General features: G+C 54.6%; 1 protein-coding gene and 2 long non-coding RNA genes across 13 annotated transcripts in view; 1 reads left to right on the top strand and 2 right to left on the bottom strand.

The window, feature by feature from the left end:
- Positions 1-15,081: 15,081 nt before the first annotated feature.
- On the bottom strand, positions 15,082-15,909 carry LOC140686992 (uncharacterized). Its single transcript, XR_012061005.1, has 2 exons — positions 15,827-15,909; positions 15,082-15,249 (listed from the first exon to the last, which is right to left on the bottom strand). It is a non-coding gene; the product is annotated as an uncharacterized lncRNA (long non-coding RNA).
- Positions 15,910-19,153: 3,244 nt separating this feature from the next.
- On the bottom strand, positions 19,154-20,365 carry LOC140687189 (uncharacterized). 3 transcript variants are annotated; one of them, XR_012061372.1, is made up of 3 exons: positions 20,000-20,365; positions 19,856-19,911; positions 19,154-19,779 (listed from the first exon to the last, which is right to left on the bottom strand). It is a non-coding gene; the product is annotated as an uncharacterized lncRNA (long non-coding RNA). The 3 variants fall into 3 exon arrangements; XR_012061370.1 differs by having other exon boundaries at positions 19,154-19,911; XR_012061371.1 differs by lacking the exon at positions 19,856-19,911.
- SUN1 (Sad1 and UNC84 domain containing 1) overlaps positions 20,166-21,539 on the top strand; it is a 42,409-nt gene continuing 41,035 nt past the window's right edge. For 6 of the 9 annotated variants that reach the window (XM_072943494.1, XM_072943491.1, XM_072943493.1 and 3 more), the window contains exon 1: positions 20,575-20,663. The gene's annotated coding sequence lies outside the window, so the exon portion shown is untranslated. Of the gene's footprint in view, positions 20,190-20,574; positions 20,664-21,539 lie in introns of those variants that run through there. The other 3 variants (XM_072943487.1, XM_072943490.1, XM_072943492.1) reach the window with 3 other exon arrangements.

The following is a 21,539-nucleotide window of genomic DNA, read 5'->3' as shown; positions in this document are numbered from 1 at the left end:
AATGGGGCTGTTTTCTAACTGAATATTAAGAAACCTTCATATATTCTGGGTACAAGTCCTTTATCATATATATAATTTGCAAATCTTTTCTCATCCTGGTGCTTATCTGTTCATTCTTTTAACAATGTCTTTTGAATAAGTTTTTCAGCTTTGAAAAAGTCTTTCAATTTGTTCTTTTATGGATTGTGATTTCAGTGCGGTATCTAAGAAATTTTTGCACAACCCAAGGTTTCATTTCCTGAATTTAAGAAGCTCAAAGTTATTTTCATAAAGACAATTTCTCTATTTGCCCCTACCCATGCTGTGGTTCAAAAGCAAGTTTTACTTCCTTTTAAAATCTCCTTTCCGTACCGTAAGTGAAAATACAAGGTCCTAGGGTAGTTGGCTGGTGGAAGATGAAACACCCCCTTTCAACAGCCCAGGACGGCCCTAAACGTGCTGGTAAGGAATGGTCTCTAAATTAAGGCAACAACGGTGAGACAACAAGGAGCACTGCACTGTGTGCAGAACGCACCATGTATCAAAGGAGGAGAGAGGGAGCGGCCCACTTGCTTTTATATGCATGAGATATTTCTAGGTTACAAAAGCAACTGGACAGAGTGGTGGCCTCTGGAGGGGGGACCTGTGTGACTGAGGGGCCAGAGTGGGAAGTCAGGCTGTGTCTTTTGGTACCTCTGTGCACATACCACCTGGTCAGTAACACAACTCAGCTGAGACTAATTCTCAGGTCAGGGGCCCGACTGACACAGGGTGATGGTCTTGGCGCCTAAGTGAGCACACCTGTTTCTTCTATACAACCGGAGCCCCATTCCAGGGAGGGATGCTCAGGGTGTCAGAGCAGAAGTTTTACCGACAGGTCGTCTTGTTGAGAAATGACAATGCAGAGACTCGTATCCAAGTGTTCACAGCAGCTTTATTCAGTGCTAAACTGGACATAACCCACATGTCCATCAGCAATTATGAATGGACAAACCTGCAGTACACACACGACGGCACCGCACTGCAGCGGGAGCGGCTCTGACACCAGGCTGAATGAAGGAGGCCAGACGTCAGAGGGCGTACCATACGAGTCCTTCTACGTGCACTTCTAGAACAGGCAAAGCTGTTCCACGGTTCTTTTTGCATCACTGAATCAGTCACAGATATTTAGGGACCTGCTGTGAATTTTGTGTGAACTTTTCCATAATTCAAAGTATCAAAACATCAAAAACAATCACTGATGGAGTTTGGAAGGCAAAAGCTAAGACTCCTCCAGGCAAGAGTAGGGAGAGTGGTGTCGCCTCACTGAAGGCTGGCCTCTCGACTATCAGTCGCCTTACGACTAAACTGGAAGATTAAATTTTCTCCAAAGACAAATTTTTCTTCCTGATATGCCCCCACATTCCAGGATTCTCTAAACAGCCAGCGACAGACCCCCAGGCATTGCTTATGTGATGTCAGACAAGAGAAGAAATGACTGGATGCGACTCAGGGTGGTGGGGGGTGGAGGGGCTATGGGTTTGTTTTCTATTTTCCAGACTTGAGTCATTCCTGATTTTAGACGCATTTTTAGAGGTCACAGGCAGTGCTGTACAGGCAACAATTAATCAGTATCTCAGAAGGCAGGCTGTGGCCTCCACTCACAAGTTACCCACTCAGCCGCTCTCCTTTGACCTAAGCACGTCCTTGACCTTGACCGCCCCCCCGGGGGGTGAAAGCCTCTTTCCTGTAAGCAAGTGGTGGCTTCAGGAGCTGGCTGGGACACTGAGGCCTGGAACCCGTCCCAAAGGCAAGACACCTTCTCGTCTGTCCTCAGGCGTCTGCGCAGGGTTTTCTTAGCCTTGGAAAGCGCAATTCGAAGAGGCAAAGTAGCGCCCGTTGTGGGCTGGCAACAGACGGTAACCGAAGACGAAGATCCTACGCAGGAGCCAAGGCGCTCTCCTCCTGGCCCAGCTGCTGGCTCTTTTACCCTCCAGGACTCCACGTTACTCCCTTCCTACGTCCACTGCTCAGGAGTGAGTGGTGGTTTGGGCAGAGGCTGAGAGCGAAGACAAGGGGTGAACACGGCGATGCAGACGGGGCGGGGGCGGCGTGGGGGGCGGACAGCGGGCGGGCACCGGCGCCGCCCCCGGCTCCCGGGGTCTCCGGCACTTACGCCGCCGGCACGTCCATCCTCAGGACCAGTCGCGCTGGGTCTGATACAGCACGCACGTCGGCGCCGCCGCTCGGCGCCACCCGCCGGAACGACCCTCCTGCGAGGGCTTCGCTCCCCCTGCGACGCGGCCTCGGCCGCGTCGGCAGCACCACGGCGCGTGGACGCGCTCCGGCCTGAACCGCCCGCGTTACTAACGCGCTGGGACCAGGCGCCGCCTCACGCACACACCGCTCCGAGCGCCTGACGGCACCGACGGCACAAGCACGGAGCGGGGTCCGCGTCTCCCCGCGGCGCGGCGCCGGGGCTCCTCAGACGCCGGCCGCCCGCCCCGCAGGCGGCTGCTCCGTGCGCTCCCGCCCGCACGGCCGGCGCGCGGCCTCCCCGGACCGCAGACGCCGCCTGCCGTCGCGCGAACAGGAAGCGCGGCTCTCGGCGTCCGCGGGCCCGGCGGGCGCCCTCGTCGGGGACCGCTCCTGGCGCCGCCTCCCCGCCTCCGAGCCGCCGGCGGCCTCCCACGGTCCGCCCGGCCGCGAAAGCGAGGCGCGCACACGCCCGAGCCGGCCCGGCCAGCCGCCCTCCCAGCCGCCCGGGCGGACATGCGCAGAAGCGCCCGCGGCGGTGCGCGCCCGGCGGGCCTGACTGCTGGGCTCGGGTCACGTGGCCGCGGCCCGCGGCTGCCCCTCCCGCCGCGACGCGAGCCGCCGCGCTTCCGGCCGCGAGTGGCCTGTCCGCGCACGACAGTGTCGCTGTTCTCCGGGTGAGGAGCGGAGCCAGAGCCGTCGTCACGTGGGCCCGCGGGCCACCCAGTCTTTTCAACTGAGTCGCTGACACCTGTTCTGCTTAAGCCCGTTGAGCGGCGCCTTCTCTAACTTGCAAAACAGATTGCGTCCGAATGGAAACAGCGACAAGTACCGACCCGGCCGACCGGGGCGGAACCCGCGTGTCATAGCTGAGCGTGTGTCTGAGCAGGGAGGCCTCCGGGCCGCGGGGGCCAGCGCCCCTTCCCCTGGCTGGGGCTCCCCTCCCTCCGTCCTTCTCTCTCCGGAGACGGGAGGGACCGGTGCCCGCGAGTGGGGAGGGAGGGGAGCGGTGCTCATAAAATGCAGCCCCTGCCGCTGGCGACGAGTCCCCCCTCCTCCGGTGACGCCCTGAGGCCCGCCGTGCACCCCGGCACCGGCTCTGCACCCCAGCACCGCCGGGGAGTCCTGGCACAAAGAGGCCACCCTGCGTGCTGTAAGCAGCATCCTTCCTGCAGGGAGGAGTGGGGAACGGGGAGAACCTTTCTCCGAGACCAGGGGTGGGAGAGGAGGGCGGGAGTGCCCCTCCTCGCCGCGCCCTCCTTCCCTTCCCTCTTGCCTGCTGTAGAAAGTGCCCCAGGCCAGCCAATGCGTGTAAACGGGCGTCTTATAGAAGTGGCCGGTTCCAGGGCTAGGGCAGGGAGAAAGAGGAGATGAGCCTGGAATGTTCTGTGCTGCTAGACAGTAAGGAATTGCTCCAAAAAAGAACGAGGCGTGTAGACGGGACTCGGGAGCCAACCTGAAGGAGCTCCTAATGGCCAAAGCTGAAACACTATTGATGCAGGAAAAACAGACGTGGGGCATGAGGAGGGCCGTGTCCCAGGCTTCAGTTGAGCCCCTGGGACGTGCCCCGCCAAGTGTGGGTCCTTGGCTTCACCCAGGAAAGAATTCAAGAGCAAGCCACTGCTGAGTAAAGGTAGATTTATTTAGAAAGATATGTTGAAGCGCAAGAGAAAGGCCACCCATGAGGTATAGGGGTTGGGTGCTAAGATCAGAGTAAAAGTAGGTACACACTCCACAGAGTGCGGGCCATCTCCAAAGGCCGAGAGAGGGTGGCCTCTGGGAAGCATGCTGTTGCCAGTCTTTATGGGCTCAGTGGCTTCATATGCTAATAAATGAAAGGACCAGTCTAGCCTGGGGAAGGAGCTGGGATTCCCAGGAAGTTGGCCTTTTCCCACTCTGACCTTCTGTGTCTAGCCTTGGGACTGCCATGGCGCCTGCAGGCATGTTATTTACCATGCTGATATATTACAGTGGGCATATAATGGAGCTCAAGATCTGCTAGAAGTTAAATCTCTCATCATCTTGAGCCTCAAGGCCTACTGGGGGTTGAATTTTTCACCATTTTGATGTTAATTGCTGCATCATTCCTTGAATGGCTGTGCCTTGTCCCCTTCCTGTCTCAGTATGAGCAGCAAAATTAATAATAATACTATAGAGGGGAGGGTGTAGCTTGGTGGTGGAGTGTGTGCTTGGCATGCACCCAAGGTCCTATGTTCAATCCCCAGTACCACCGTTAAATAAATACATGAATAAACCTAATTACCTTTCCCCCAAAATTAAAAATAAATAAACAAATTTTACAAAATAAAAATACTATTGTATTGTGACTTAGAGAAAAGCATAAATATCCATGAGCTCATGTGATACAGAGAAAACAGGTAAGTGGGGAAAGAAGGGCAGCCCTCTTACAGAAATACTCCAGTAGGTTTAATAGGAATGAGGGAAACAGAAGAGCAACATCAGGCGAACACTACAGCAATGATTGTCGAAAACAAGGTCTGCTGATGGGTTCTGAGATGAGTGGGCAAGAGTTTTGAGACAGATTATTTTGTTGCTTCTGGTATCTCCCTCAAGATATTTATCAATTCCAAGGGGACAAATAGTGACTGCGTAGTGGAGGAACTTGACCCAAACACCTTGACCGAGTGGTTAAGGTATAAGAACAGCATGTACCCCTGACACGATGCCCTGAGAAAGACTCGTTGGTTCTCTTGCCAAAAAGGGACAGCCTCAGTCTAATCATTGGACAACCTCAGACAAACCCGAACAAGGACATCCTACAACACAACAGAGGAGTATCCTTAAAAAATGCCAAGCTCCTGAACGATAAGGAGATTCTGAGGCACTGTCCCAGTTTGGAGGAGTCTAAGGGGATGTGACAACTGAATGCAATGTGGGATTCTAGGCTGACCAGCACCAGGAAGAAGATATGAGTGGGAAAACATGAACTCTGAATAAAGTCTGTAGTTTAGTTGATGGTGTTTGATACAGGCTGAACATTTGTGTCCCCCCAAAATTCGTACGTTGAAATCTAATCCCCAGTGTGATGGCATTTGGAGCCGGGAGCCTTGGGAGGTGACTGGGTCATGTGGGTGGAACCCTCGTGAATGGGATCAGTGCCCTAATAAGAGAGACTACAGAGAGCTGGCTTGTCCCGTCCACCACAGTGAGGACACAGAATTTGGCCGCCTGTGAGCCAGGCAGTGGGCTATCCCCAGGCACCAGATCCGCTGATGCCTTGGTTTTGGACTTCCAGCCTCCAGAACTGTGAGAAACGGATGTCTGTCAGACGCCAGCCTGTGTTGTTTCGTTACACCAACCCAAATGCACTAGGACAGTATTGCGCCAGAAGTGATTTCCTGCTTTGATGTTCATAGCATCATTAGGAGAAACCAGACAAAGGGTACGCAGGAAACCCCTACATTATTTTGCAAAATACAAGTGCACTAGGGTGAATTCACCTCCCTCGGGCTGGTTGAGCAGGGGACCTTCAGCAACGAGGCTGACTCTTGAGTCTCAGAAAGGAGCAGGCTAGTGACAGGCTCAGGTGGACACCCTTTGTGGTACCTCAGCAGCCCCAGCCTGTCTGTATTGGCTTGGCGGGCACAAATGCCCCGAGCAGACAAACTTGGCAAGTTGGAGGAACAGCGAGGAGGCCAGGTCAGGTTGCTGATGGGTGAGCTAGGGGAGGGTGGAGGAGGGTTTGGACAGATGGCAGAAGCCAGAGCTTCAGGACCACATCCGGTGAGGAGGGTAGAGAGGGTATCTCCTATGCCTCCACGTCTCCTCCCACCTCCATTTAATATAATCCTGTTATTCTTTTAGGTTTTCCTCGTGTGCCCATGTAGCATGAAACAGTACACAGTGCCTAACCCTCTGTGTCCTGTCCCAGCAGCTTCGGATGGCGTCGCTGTTCTCTCCCACCGTGGAAAGTAGGGACCCCGTCTGTCCTCTGCCTCTCCCCCTCCCACCACGCCCAGCCGACGTCACCTAGACTTGTGCTTAAACATGGTCAAGGTTGCTGTTGATCATTAGAACGGGTTGAAAATACTGACTTTGTCATGCTTTGCTTGTAGATTGATTTGCTTGTAGATTGTAGGAGCCCAGAAGGCCAGCTTTTCCCCCTGGAATTGTCTGCTTTGGAGCCCTGGCCCCTTTGCTGTCCTGGCCCGCTGCTGGCCAGCCCAGCGGACATTGTCCACCACCCTCCAGCCCGGCCCCGGCCCACTGGTCCCACACTCCATTCCTGGTTTCCCTCCGCGTGTGCCAAAGGCATGATAGGCACACCCTTGGGAAGCGATGTCTTTGCGTGTCTACGAAGGCCTTAGGTTTGCCCTCGTAGCTGGGCACCGCCCTTCTAGATCCTGGATTTGTCCTCAGAATGTGGAAGGCACAGCTCTGTTATTAAATTGCTGGGGCAGTTTGATGGCCATTCTGGAGGAATCACAAGTTGTATCTCTAGATGCTTTTAAGACCTTTTCTTTATTCCTCATACTCTGAAATTTCACAGTAACACATCTAGATGGGGATCTTTTTCTTCATTCACCCTTCTCTGTGCTTGAGGGGCCCTTCCATTTTATACGATCTTTTTGTCTTCACGAACTTTCTTTGTTTTCTCTTCCTTGATTCTGAACCTTCTGTGTCCGTGAGGTTGAGCACCATGGACAGATCCCCGGCGAGTTGGGCAGTTTCTCACCTGTTTTCTTCTCCCCTTCCTCCTCCTTTTCTTGTTGGGTCCTCTTTTCTATGTCCCGAGAGACTTACTTGGCTATATTGTCTAAGTTTTCTACTGACCTTTTTATTTCTACCTTTTACTTTTTAAGTCTCTGTTTCATTAAACAGACTTTCTGGAGATTTAATTTATGTGCAATGAAATGATTCCATTTTTAGTGTGTATTTTGCTGAGTTTTGACAAGTATGTACAGCTGTGTAATTGGCACCACTTCAAGATGCAGAACATTCCCCCTAGCCCCGGATGCTTCCGGCGCCCTCCCCAGTCAAACCCCACTCCACACCGGGCCCTGGGCAGCCACTGACCTGCTTGTGCTGCTCCGGTTAGAGCGCCATTTCTGGATTGCCGTGCGCAGCAGTGTTTCTGTGCTTGTCCGCGTTTCTTCATGTCTCAGTTGTTCGCTCCATCTTATTGCTGAGTCAGAGTCCGTTGCACGGATATGTGACAGTTATTCTCTCATTGCGTCAGTTGAGGGACATTTGGGGTTTCCAGTTCGGTTTTGAATGATGCTGCTACAAACATTCGTGTACAAGTCTCCATGTGGACAGGTTTCCATTTTGCCTGGGCAAACACCCAAGGGTGGACCCGCTGGATCACCTGGCATCATATGTTGAATTACGCAGTAAATGGCTGCCTCGTTTCCCAAGTAACTGTACCATCTGGCACTCCCACCAGAACGTGAGGGAGTCCTGCCTGTGTCGAAGCTTTCGTGTCGCCTGACGTGGTCAGAACTCACTGGATTTTCCCCGTAGCTCAGTCCCCTTGGCAGGCCTCTCTCCCACATAGAAAGGTTGGCAGGAGCACCCTGTCCCCAGGGGGAGTTGACTAGGTGCCTGGCTGCGTTTCCTGGGAGGAGCTGTTGGAGACCCTCCCAGGAGCCAGACCAAGAAAGGAACCTCTCGGAGAGCACAGACCTGCTCTAGAAGCCCTCCCACGCCATTTGCTTGACTTCTTTGGACAAGAGAGAGCCGGCTGTTGGACCAGGGGGCAGAGCCAGCGCCAGCTGCTCTGTGACCTGGGTGCAGGCGGGAGCAGTTGTTCAGCCTGAGCTCCAGGTAATCCCGCAGTGCCAGCCCACGCCCAGCCTGCGGGTCTGAGCCTCTGCAACCTCAGGACAGACCCCTCCCGGCCCCCCGTGCCTATTCTGGATGCTCCCCTCCCTCCCCACGTGCGGAATTCTCTCCTCTGCTGATGCCCCTCCTCCTGCCCCCCACCCCGTCCCCCAGCCTCAGGCGAGAAGAGAAGGAACTGGCCATGCTCAGCTCCTCTCCCACACTGAGGCCCTGGCTCTGTCTGTGGGGATGGGGACCTCCACAGGCGTGGAGCCGGAGGAGCAGACAGGACAGCGTGTATGGTGGCCACAGCCACCGTGGACAGAGAAGGCGCCGGAGTAGACATTCAGAGGTGGGTGGGATTGAAGTGACCTGTGGGTCACTGTCTTGTATTTTCTAAAACACTGTCTTGTATTTTCTACACGGGGTGACGAGTGTGGCGGTCCGCTCAGTGGCCGAGCCCCCGGTCGTGGAGTCACTTGGAGCCGGCCTGGTTCTGAGTTTTCAGGTGTTAGACCAGTGCTTCCCTGCAGGGCCGGCTTGGACCGGCCATCTCTCCGCCACAGCAGCCTCGTCGCCTGGGGCTGTGAAACAGAGCAGGACCTGGGGGGGTCCTCTCTGGTACAAGTCCTTTCCCAGCCCCCGTTTCTTATTCGTGGGAAATAGACTTCATGCAGCTTCCTTGGCCTTCCCCGAGTTCCAAGGGCAGATTCAGACAGTTGCTGTTCAGGGAAGGGAGGGAGGCAGAGACCAGGGAGGACCAGTCAGGAAACAGTGCAGCCTGGGGCAGGTCCTGGTTCCTCTGCAGGAACTGAGCCCCCACCCCTGGTGGAGGGTGCTGACTTCAGGCTGAGCACAGATTCCTGGAGCCCTGCCCGGTTACCTCCCCACCAGCCAGTCAGTAGGAAGTCACACACCAGCAGCCCTCAGTCCACATTTTCCTACAAAACTTCTCCCCAAAACCATGGGGAGCTCGGGCCTTTGAGCACACGCCGCCTGTCCTCCTTGCCTGGCCCTGCAGTGACCCTTTCCCTGCTCCACACACCGCCCTTTCTCTTTGGCCTCATGGAGTGCTGGACACACGGACTTCTGTTCCGTAACAGCTGTTCTGGGGCGCAGTGAGGCTACACGCGCCCAGGGCCACACAGTGCTCGGGAGACATCCACTGTTACTGCTCTTTTTGTTTAAGACCAAAACCAAACAGCAAACAACTGAGATGGTCCAGCTGCAGGCTAACAGCTCTCTGGGCACCCTCCCGGGGCGGGGAGACTGCACAGGTGCTGCGGCAGCTGGACGGCTCGGCCACTGTGGAAAGAGCGGCTCATTGTGGGGGGCACCGGGCTCTGGAGACTGCCGAGAAGAGTTAGCATTGCACACTCCACGTGTGGAACCTGAGTGTTTCTGATGGCTCCATTAGAGACTGGAAAGAAACAGGGGAAACTCAGGTGGACAATGCACCTTATTTCACCCACCGTATACAAGTTATTTCACTTCAGTATGAAATTGAGATATATCATATTCTTTTTTTCACACCAAGTCTTCAAAATCTGATGCCTGTTTCACTCACGCAGCACATCTCCATGCCGATGAGCAGGACTGCCACCATCGTGGTTTACTCGGGACTGCCCGGTTCCGCTTCTGCGAGTCCCGAGTCCCAGGAAACCCACAGGGGATGCGAACAGTGCCGGGTGTCCTGGCAGGTGTGGAAGTTGGGAAAGTACACCATGCCTGTGTGCCCGCAGTTTTCAGTGCCCGACAGCTGGGGCCGGGACCGTCTGCTTCCACAGTCCTGCCCTGATGGCGAGACCACGATCCCTGGCCCTCAGTAACGGGTCCCCTGCTGTTGCACTGCCGAGATGTGCACGACGCGTTCTTGCAGTCCTAGCTTTACCTGTGGATTCTCTGTTGTGCTTTGTGCGAAGATGGCACTGCTTGATTTTTCTTTCTTTTTTTTAACCTTTTTTTATTGAGTTATAGTCATTTTACAATGTTGTGTCAAATTCCAGTGTAGAGCACAATGTTTCAGTTATACATGAACGGCAGGGCTTAATTTTTCACCTACTGAAGATGGTGGCCTTGTTTCTAAGAGTCCAAATCATGAAAAGGAGAACGTTGACAATACCAGCCCCACAGTGATCCAGACGTCCTGGAAGAGGAGGATGAAGGAGCGTTACTCGCCATGGAAGGACACACACATCTGGATGAGGGGGGTTAGCAACCCCAACAGCGTCCTGCACAATGTGCATAAGAGAACTGGGGACCAGGCTGAGGGGGTGAGGGCGGGCGTGGGGAGGGGTGGGGGGGGTGAAGGCAGGTGCCAGGAAAGTCCTTCTAAACCAGCCACAACTTCTTGTCTCCCAGAAGCCACAGATGTTCTGTCGCAAACCCCGGTCGCTGGGTAGCTCGGGGACGCACTGTCCCTCCGTCACCTTCTCAGCTGAATAAAGTGACATTTGCTCACTCGAGGCCAGAACTCAGGTTTTGATGAGAGAGTGTAGGGGCGGCCGTCAGATCTCTCGCGATGGCACGTGGACTGTTTCCCGAGGTGACACCCCCTCCCAGCCACAGAGCAGTGCTCCTGCAGCTCTTTGCTGCTTTGAGTGGAAGAAAGGAGTTTCTAATCATCTTCTCAATGTCTGCGGAGCTTCTAATAAGACTGCAGAAAGCATAAAATAAAGATTGTCGAGACCTTGTCTGAAGAGGAAATGACTGTGCTCATCCACCTGTGGCTTTGGTGTCGATGCAGAGGTAAGTTCTGGCAAACTCGATGCAGCCGGTTCTCTCTTGTGACCAAAGGTAAAGATCTTACCTGCTGAGTGTCCTCCAGCCCGGCACACACCTTGCCAGCACAGTAAGCCCTGCCCACCCGAGATACTGGGGTTTTCACAGGGAAGGTTTGGGTCACCTTTCACTCCTTAGATTTCTGACTTTTTAGAAATGGAAGGAGACAAGGTACTACTGCGGAGCACAGGGAACTATATTCAGTTTCTTGAAATAACATGTAATGGAAAAGACTGTGAGAAGAAAAAAATATATAGTATGTAAACGCATAACTGAATCGCTTTGCTGTACACCTGAAACACATTGTAAATCAACTACACTTCAATTAAGAAAAAATAAGAATTAGAAATAAAAGGAACGGGAGGAGAAAGCCTCTGCGAAGCTTCCTGCAGGGCGTCTCGTCGCCAGCCCTAGAAGCGTGGTGACATGCCGGGCTGCCGTGAATCCTCGTGGTTCAAAGTGGGGAACGAGAGGAGCGTCCTTCTCTAACCCGGAGCTACCTCGAGGTTGAGAACGGAGACGGAGATTTCAGGGAAATCCAGGTGTGTGTGCTTTTCTCAGGGCCGTCTGAGGAGCTTCGAAGAAGCAACGAGAGGGTGAACTGACTGCACCTGAGCTGTTAGATTTCCAGGTGGGTTGTGACAGCAACTGATACAGGAGTGAAAACCAGAAAACTCAGAATAAACCTGCTTCAGAACTAAAAGAACATCACCAGGAAAGGGCAGCAGAGCTTAACAGGACTTTCTCATTCCTTTACTAAAACTCGAACTTCTTTGAAATCCACTTTCGATTTCCAGTCTCAGTTACCTCTGAGCTTTTAAACCACGTCCCTGGGGAAGAGAGGTTTGGCAGATGGTGACTTCCATATGTTCGTAGTGTTGAAAAACGGTCGTCTGAGACACGGGAGCCTACGTGATAAACTTACAGATGCAAAGGACCTGATGTGTAAACAGCTGGCCGCCCACGTGCTGCACATGCAGCCCCAGGTGGACGGTCGTCTGGGGAGAGGGAGCGAGTTCTCACAAGTCTGAAGGCCCGATCCCGCCAGAAAGTCACCATTGCATGGACCGAGGCTGGAGTGCGCGTTGGCGTCTTGCCAAGAACAGAGCTGAGTCAGCGTGAACTGTGCATTTGACTGCGTCCCACCTTCCGCTGGGCGAGAGAAGGATCTCCCGAAGCCCAGAGAGGGATTGCCAGGGGCTCTGAGGGGTTAGAGACCCTAATGAACTGCAGACGGAAAGGCGGACATCACAACCCACTTGATCAGTCCTCCTGTGCTTACAGCCTCTCTTTAAAGTCTTACATCGAAAATGATGAAAACACTGATACACAACAACTTGGGCGATTCGCCAGGGAATTTTGCCGAGTTTGAAAAACCAGCCTCAAAAGGTTATATACAGTATGATTCCACTTTTACAACACTTTGAAATGACAAAATTTTAGAAAAAGAGGGCAGGTTAGTGGTTTCCAGGGGTTAAGGACAAGGGTGGAAATGGGGGTGGGGCTGCAGAGGGAAGAGGAGAGGCCCCACGGAGCTGAATCTGCACTTGTGGTTCTGGTTGCGTGGACCCCGGCCTGGACTCCTGGGTGTCACCGTCGCCACGTTGGGGGCCTTGGCCCAGCACCTGCATCCGTGCCCCTCCCGCCCATACAGGGAGTAGGGGGCCTTCGTTCTCACCCACCAGGCTCCTGGTCACTCTTTTCAAGCTGCCCTTTTTCCTAAGAGCAGATTAAGGCCCCCAAGCAGGTGGATTTTATCATCAGAGGGAAGGTTTCATCCATGGAAAGAAGGGGGGTTGGGGCTGCTGTCCAGGTGGCCCACAAAACTGTGCTAAAATTCACCATTTTAACCTTTTTTAAAGTGCCCAGTTCAGGGGATTTAAGCACATTCACCGTGTTGTGCAGCCGTCACCCATCTGTCACCCCTCTGTCATCAGAACTTTCCATCTTCCTAAGCTGAGGCTCATCCCCACTGAACCCTAACTCCCCTCCCCCAGCCCCGGACACCCACCCTCTCCTTTCTGTCCCTGTGACTCTGACTCCTCCGGGACCCTCCCCTGAGCCTGTCTGAGCTCCGCCAGCTCAGCCGTCTGGCAGCCCTCACAGCTCCCGACGCTGCTTCTGCTTCGGGGTTGAGGAGGGGGAGTAAACAGAGATGGCGACTCGCCGACAGGGAGCCCATCCCCACGTGGTTGGTTGGATTCTGGACTGTGGACAAGCTGGCCCGAGCAGGGGTTGTCGCCACCCTGCCGTGTCCCTCACAGCTCCCTGCAGTCACGCTCCCTGAAGCCGCTCAGGACCCGGGAGGCGGCGTGGCTGGTCGAGGGGGGCACCCCCACAGCAGCAGGATACTTTCCTCCATGGGGGCTCCTCACCCTTGAAGGGAGGAACCAGAAGCAATCAAGGCTGAGAACCGGCGAGCGGAGAAGTCAAGTCGGGGTGCGGCTCGGGGTAACTCTCCTCCGCTGGGCCCCGCCCGCCCTGCCTTCCAATGTCTTGCTAGCGCCTTCGTCTCGATGCACAAGCCTGGCTCAGGTTTCCCAGACGGCCCTTCTCACCTCTCTCTCGGGGGTCGGGTTCTGTTTACAGCTGAAAGGCAGAACCTGCTGCCAAGCTGGCCGCGTGAGCTCACAGGGAAGAGGTGCCACCAGGTCCAGGAGCCACACGGCATCCTCTGCCCTGGGTCTGCATCCCTGGCCTTGAAGTGAGCATGCTTCCCTGGCCGCTGCCCCCAGGTCCCCTCCAGCCAGGCTGCTGGCCTCCTGCCAGGGTCCCCAACTGTGATGCAGTGGTGACAAGACAGAGGGCTTGGGGACAGACACCAGGATGGGAGGGGCAGCGTGTCACCTGTATCCAGCGGCTGTGCGTCCCCAGGCGGAGTGACACAGACCAGGCTGTGCTCTGGGGGCCACCCAGGCATGCAGCCCAGCCCTGCCTGCCCCTCTTCTCCTCCGTCAGCGTGTGCTTTTGAGGGAGGCCCTCTAGTGGGAGGGGATGAGGCCAACACTGAGGAGGCAGGTCCTTGTGCTTGACTGTCCCTTTTCTCAAGCGAGAAGCCCAGGCAGTGGGCTCTGGGCGCAGAGCTGGTTCGACCGTCGGTCAGACTCCTTCCCCAAAGTAGACCTGACGGTTTAAACAACAGATGGAATTCGAGGTTTTAACAGCGTCAAGGCTATGATAGCTAATACTCTAGAAAGAAACTCGTAACCCTCAATTCATGTATCTAACCATCCTGGAGAGAAAAGTGAGGAATAGGTGGCACAACCAAACGTCTACACACAAAGAACCATCCACACAGAGACCAGGCACTCCATGGAGCGAGTGGTCAGAGCCCCAAACCGGAGACAAGCGAGCGCCAAGCAACCAGTGCAGGGTCTGCGTGCCTGGCCCCCAGCATGGCCCGCCAGCTGTTTGTGTTAATAAAGTTTTATTGCGACCCAGCCACGCTCTTCCTCTCAGGGAACAGCCGTGGCTGCACTTGTGCTGCGACAGCATGGCCTGCAAAGTCTAAAACCACCATCCTCTGGCACTTTTACAGAGTTTGCGGATCCCTGAACGGGTGAGAGGATCAACGTGGGCAGGAACACCCAGAGGATGGGGTCTCACTTGGCTGTGGGAGGGCAGCCACCGCCCAGGGCCGGAGCCAGGCTCCCAGAGCTTCCCACGATGAGCGACGTGGTCAGCCTCGTGCAGCTGCAGCCGGTGCGCTCGGGGGACGAGGCCAGGCCCGTCTGCCCCTCCAGTCCACGGTCTTCCCACTGAGCCTTTTTGGGAAAATAGCCAATTTGGAATTTTCCATCATTGTTTTACTCCACGCCCATGGGATTAAGGCACTGCCAAATGGAATCACTTGGCTTTTTTTTTTTAAAGTGATGTGAGGTTACTCATTTTGAAAAACTATTTTTAGTTCCAAAGCATGAGAAAGTGGTAGAGAAAGTTTGAGTATGTTGCTTTTCTGCCTTGATTTAAATCTGTTGTGTTCTTCTTCATGAACTCTTCAGCGTTTATTTAGTCGTAAGTAAATAAATTAGTTTGGCCCGTTTATGTGGTACATAAGTAAATTTAGCCCAATGTATCTACATGACCCATGTAGAGGTCTATGTGATATATACATATACTGTTTGTATACATAATATATATTTCCTTATGTTTTAAAAAGAAAACTTTAGGGGGGAGGCTATAGCTCAGTGGTAGAGCACACGCTTAGCATGCATGAAGTCCTGGGTTCAATCCCTAGTACCTCCATTTTTTAAAAAGAGAGAAAATTTAAAATATATTATAAAATAATGTCAATATAAAACATTAAGTCAAAGATTTATTATAATTTGTGTTTATCTGAAATTGGTGATGTGCAGTCTCTGTGACGGAGACATGCCAGTTCTGGGTGGTGCTCTGTAGGAGCTGCTGCCCGGAAGACACGTCCTCAGGTGTTTACAGCGGTGCTGTCCACGACAGGAACCAGGAGGGAGTCTGAAAGTCCGTCAGAATGAGAATGGCTGCGTCAGACTTAGTTTGTTCTTATTACCGAGCGTGACCCAGCCGATGCAAGCAATGAAATAGATTCATCCGTCTTGTGGGGCTGGATCTCAAAAGCTAATGTGAGGGGAAAAGCTGGGAGCGGAGCTGCGTGGGACTGTAACACTGTGCATCCTTGGATCCCTGCTCATGTGCAAGAGGATAAGGTGGGGCTGGAAAGCTGCCCACCAGCTCCCTGGCTGGGAGCAGACATTGCGGGCTGAGGAGGCAAGAGAGAGATTTAGCTCTATCATCTGTCAGTCTGGCATCTACCTTCACCTATTTGTGTGTCATCTGTCTGTGTGATGTTTTCTTCCTCTCTCCCCTCCCCTCCCCAGCGTGTACGGGAGGTGGAGTTAAGTGTGCTTCTTGGGGGAGGGTGTAGCTCAGTGGTAGGGTGCCTGCTTGGCAGGCACGAGCTCCTAGGTTCAATCCCCAGTACCTCCCAAACAAACAAACCTAATGGGCCCCCCTAAAAAAAGATTTTAAAAACTCCAAAAACCAGAACACCGAAAAAGAAAAGTAAGTGTACTTCTCTCTGGCACCCGATCAGAGCCGACTTCTCCTCGGTTCATTGATGTACTGTCCTGTGGCATTTCCCGCTCCTTGCCCTCCCCTTCCCCACAGGCAGCCTATTGCATGTCTGGTCTAGTTGTGAGTGTCCTTACAAAACGTGTAGCACGGCTGGGGGGTTTACTCATTTACTTTGTGGCAATAAAGGGAAACCTTGCTTAAATGGAGTCAGCCGGCCAGAAGTGGGAGCTCTCACAGGTGTACCCCTCCGTGTCCGTACAGATCCCCACGGGAAGGGAGTACCTTGCATCTCTGGCAGAAAGTGATACAACTCTGCTACACAGCAGGAGGAAGACAGGCTTTCTCCTTGCCCAGCAACAGCTCAGCCAATGAGAGACTGCCGCAACTCGGCCAACGTAAAGCCTCTTCACTTCAACTCCCAGTTTCCTCCAGTGGATTCTTTGTGCATAACAGCACCTCCAAACCCCGTCTCCTCTGTGGAAGAGTCTCCTCCCCTTTGCTTCACTGGTCTTACACGTAGTTTGACATGGTTATCCGTCCCAAACTGCGGCTCTTTGCTGCTCTCAAACAACCCCATTTTGCTGGTAAAATAACTGGCTGTTTTACTGTTTCAGGTTAACAACCAACATGATATATACATGTAAACTGTGTATCTATACATTACAAGCAACTGATTCACACGATTACAGAGGCTGAGGAATCCGAGACGTGCAGCCAGCAAGCTGGAGACCCAGGGGAGCTAGCAGGGCTCCAGTCAGACTCTGAGTTCACAGATGGGGGAGATGGACGTCCCAGCTGGAAGCAGTCAGGCAAAGACAGAATTCTTTCTCACCCAACATTTTATTCTATTCCGGCTTCAACGGATTGGAGGAGGCCCACCGACATGGGGCTTGGGGGCAGGTTTGCGAGGTCATGGGGCACGAGTGTCCCTGTGTCCTCTGTGTCCCTGCCAGCACTTGCCATCATCCACTGTCCTACGTTGCCAACCTGATGGGGACGAAGCGTCATGGAGGCACTTGAATTCGCATTTCTCTGATTGCTAATGAGCGTGTGTGTTTGTATTTATATACTTCTTACATTCTTGTCCCACATTCAGCCTTCTTTTTCTGTGGGTTGCCTGTTCCCCTCCTTTGCCCATTTTCCTGTTGTGCTCCTGTCTCTTTCTCATTGATTTGCAGGAGCTTCTTGTCTGCTCTAATCAGGAACTCCTTGTCTGTTTCCAAGATGGCAGATGTCTTCTGACCTATCATCTGTCTGCTGGCTTGTTCGTGGTAACTTCTGTTGAACAGGCATCTTTCCTATTAACTTAATCAGATCCATCAGTGTTTCGACATAGGGTCTGGGCTTTTGAGGTTCGTTTTAAGAAATCCTCCCTCCCTCATCCACCCCCGGGAAATAGAGAGCCTCCTCCACTGTCTCCTTCAGACATCATAGTGTTCCTTTTCATTCAGGTTTTCATTCATCTGGAATGTAGTTTCATTTCTCTGAAAGGATTTTTCTTTAAAAAATAAAATTTCAATGAGAAAACATGACAAAATATCAGTAGTTAATTTCAAATGCTGGAGTCAAGATGCATACTACTGTAGTAATACAGTTTAACATACTTTAAGATTCTAAACTAAAAATTTCTCAGTATCTTGTGCAGAATGCAAAGTCAAATAAGAAAAGGAAAACAACCTACGATGCCCCCACTTGGGAAGAATCCCTGGTAATGTTTCTCTGTGCCGTGTGTGTGTGTGTGTGTGTGTGTGTGTGTGTGTGTAGGTGTCTGTACACACTTGGAATCATACAGCGTCTACACTTGTCATCTCCTGAGTATGTTTCATGCCCTGGTCTCTGCACATACGTGACACTATGAGGCCTGTTTTCTTTCTCAGGGAGAACTAGCCTTGTCCTTGGAGGTGTCTGTCCCTCTCATAATTTAACCCTGTAAGACATCAGATTTCAGGGTCAAGTTCCCACATTGTGACCGTCTCGCCCTGACTAGCTGTCACGTGAAGAATCCTTTTTTCCCCCATCTAGAAACCAGAGCTTCCCCGTTTTGCTTTCTCGAATAGTGAATCTCACGCTGTAAACACCAGACACACACAAACACACGTGCCTGTCCCTGCCTGGCTCTTCCCATAGGAACTTGGGTGTTGGGTGGGCAGTGAGTCTGATTTTTGGGGGTGGCTCCTAGCACCTACTAAGCACCTGGCACACGGGAGGCATCCGATAGACATGTTACATTGGTTGCGAGCCCAGTAGGAGAAAAGACTGGGAGCAAGCGCCCAGGAAGCTGTCCAGGTGAGTGCGCTGGGGTGAAATACGGGGCACAGGTGGGCCAGGCAAGTGGGGACGACCCCGTGGAGTAGGAGGCCCGCAGCCGGAGGGAGAGAGAAGGCGGCTTGAGGGGAGCTGGGGTGGGGGAGGAGGGGTCCCGTGGCCCTGCCAGGGCCCACAGACGGGTCCCCTCCTGAGGAGCAGGCGAGGTGTTCTCCAAGTCTCCGGTGTTTGCTGAAGGGCCTTGAGTAGCGTCGGTGCCAGGTGGATTCATTCAAACCAATCCACTGGTGCAGACCAGTACGGACCAGCGGAATCCAGGTGACACCAACACATACTAGGTGGAAGGCAGTCAGGGCAGATGTAGGTACCCCCAGCGAAGAACTTGGGGGCCTCTCCTGAGCCGGCACCAGTGGGTCTGTGCTGGGCCTGTGCACTCCCCCACGTGGCAGGTGGAGGAGACAGAGGATGGGGGGCCTGAGTTTCCTCACGTCACAAAGTGCGCTGGACATGCAGGTGGGGTGGCCGCTCAGCCCTGCTGTCAGCTGCTTCTCCCTCCCTCAGGGCATCCTGGACACTTGTTTTCTCTTTTGTGGTGAGTGTTCTAAGCGCCGGTTGTGCTGTTTTTTGCCAGGAACATTTATAACCCCATCCTCTGGTTCCCACTCCCAGGCCTGGGGGCCAAAGTGGTGTTTGGAATCCCGAGCAGGGGTGGGAGTAGTGGGGCTTAAGTGGTTTGAGAGGACTGGGGCCACGGCCTTGCCTGGGCACCACCACGTCTCTGGATGGCAACAGGGGCTTCTGCTCTCAAAGGCTTTCCCAGGCCTGTCACCCTCCGATGTTCCTCTAAAACTGGGTGGGTGGGGTCTTATCTGTTAGGCCTCTCGGGATTTTGTGGGCTCCCTTTCATTATCTGGCACCTACTGGGGGTCCCCTGAGCCCCGCTGGAATCTTGTGTCCTGTGGCCTTGTGGCACGTGGGTTTGCTAACGTCTGCACCGCTGTCCACTTTCTGAAATCTGACACTGTCTAGTAGCTTCATTACAAATGTGGAAAGAAACAGATGCAATTAATTTCATATTTTATTTAATCAGCATATCCAAAATATTACAACTTATTAACACACAAGCAACATTTCAAAATATTAATGAGATATTTTACTTTCTTTTTCATACTTGGTCTTCAAAATTCTGTGTATTTTATAATGCACAGCGTCTCAATTCGGGCCGGCCACATTTCCAGTGGTCAATAGTTACACGTGGCCAGTAGCTACTGTAGACAACGAAGGTTTAGGCTTAATCCTAGATGTACTTCTAGGGGATCTTCATTCCCCTCAATCCACCCCCACCCGCCCAGGCAGCGCTGAAAACACACAGCCTTCGCTCCTCTCTCTGCCACTTCTCCGGTCCAACACCCACCCCGCTTATGAAGTGACGTCTGTAAAATTTATCCCACGGATGAGACTTCCTCAAGCTCACCTCGACACGGCCCACGGGCTGTGAGTGTAAAAGCGAAGAAAAGCGATGGTTGCACATCCACACAGACAGCGAGCTAACGAGCTAACGTTGCATTAGCCCCCTGCCGTGGCCGTTAATGAACATGCTTTCATTAAAACGGCCCTTGCAACTGTTTTGTTTGCTTGCTTGCTTGCAGCGGTGGGAGTCTTTTTCCGACGGCGCAGCGTGACTCGCTGGAAGGAACAGGTTTTAAGAAACGGCTCGATTTGGACTCTTTTGCCTCCTCCCAGACCGCACCCGCCCTCTGACCTGTTGGAGCCGTTTCCTCTTTTGTAAAGTGGCATAATAATAGTTTCTTTATCTACCTGGCAGGACAGTTATGAAACTCGGTAAGGTAGTAAAGGGCAGGGCTCAGACACTTCAAAACCCCACACAAGAGCGGCCTGTGGTTACCTGTGTGGTTCGTGGGTGGAGGAGCCTGCGGGCCAGGAAGGCGCAGGTGTAACCGACAGGCTCCGGGGCGGCCGCAGGACCGGCGACAGCGGACGCGGGGGGCGCCCGGGCCTGCTCTGCCAGCGCGGGAGGGGCGCACCTGCGGCCCAGCGCGCACACCTGGGACGTGGGCGGCGCTCGGACCGCACAGGTACGGGGGTAAGGTGGGAGCGGACAGGGGCGGTGCAGGGACGGTGGAGACCGGGAGGTTGGCCACGAGGCCGGACCGGCGCGGGGTGGCCTGGCTGCTGCCGGCGAGTCGGGGGGGTCTTTCTCTAGACGAGGACCCTCGGCGAGACGAGAGTCCCCTCCGCCCCAGGCCTTCCTTCCCGCCCTCCTGCCCCGCCCCCTCCCGCCGCGCACCGCCTCGGAGTCCCGCCCACTTCTCCCGCCCCGCGGCTCGGCCTCAGTTCGCGATTGGCTGGGCCCCTACGTAGGCCGCCTTCGCATTGGCCGAGGAGTTTCAAGTGGCGCGCTCGGAATTGGTGGACGTCCGCGTTGCTCCCGCCCCCGGCCCCAGACGCGGCGCACGATTGGCTGGAGGAGGCACGGTCTCTCGGGCCTGGGCGGCGCGGACGAGGCCTGGGGCAGCGGTGGCGGCGGCGGCGGCGGCGGCGCGAGGCAGGTGAGCTCCTGCCGCGGGTCGGGGCGAGGGTCGCGGTGAGGCGGGGCCGGGGCCTGGGCGACCCTCACAGCCGGCGGGGCAGGGACCGGCCGAGCCGCGGGCTCCTCCCGGGCCGCCAACGGTCGCGGCGGCTCCTCGGCCCCCGGCCCCCCGCCCCCGCTCCCCCTCCTCAGCCCGGCGTCCCCGCTCCGGCGCCGGCGGGCCCTCCCCCCCCAGCCCCACCCACCCCTCTTCAGCGCCCGAAGCCCCCTCCGCGGCCCCGGCGCGGCCCCCCGCCCCCGGCCGCACGGCCCCAGGACGGCGCTGTCCCGCCCGCGAGGGCGCGGCTCGCGTGCCCGGGGTCGCGGGCGGCGGTGGGGGTCGCGGGCTGGGTCCGCAGACGTCACGGTGGCGGCGCGCGCCCCTCCGACCCCGCCGTCCTCGCGGGTGGAGGCCGCCGACGCCGCGGCCGGGCCTGCCGCCCCGAGCCCTCGCGGGCTCCCGGCGCAGCCTGTCCCCTCGCCCCGCGTCCGAGCTCCGAGGCGGGCGCGGGCCTGGTCGTTGGCGTGCTTTTCGTTGGGCACTTCATAGCTGCTCCAAGTCTGCAAACTCGGATGGTTCGGGGGTTGGTTCTGGGGAATTTTCTGTTTATTTTCTTCCACAGCTACCTTTTTATTTTCTCTTTTCTTAGTTTTCTTTTTTCTGTGTGTTCTGGAATTACTGTTTTTTGAGCATTGGATCTCTGGGCCGGTTTTGTGTTCTTTCATCTTCGTCTCTCTGTTCGACTTTCTAGGAGCTTTCTCGGTCTTTTCTTCCAACTCACTTGTTCAGCAGTTCATTTTGGCCGTCATATTTTAAATTTCCCAGAGCGCTTTTGGTGATGGGGTTTTTTTCCAT

Source organism: Vicugna pacos, chromosome 18 (assembly GCF_048564905.1).
Source record: "Vicugna pacos chromosome 18, VicPac4, whole genome shotgun sequence".
Classification (NCBI taxonomy): Eukaryota; Metazoa; Chordata; class Mammalia; order Artiodactyla; family Camelidae; genus Vicugna; species Vicugna pacos.
The sequence above is the reverse complement of the archived record's forward strand: the minus strand, read 5'-3'. Positions and strand labels throughout refer to the sequence as shown.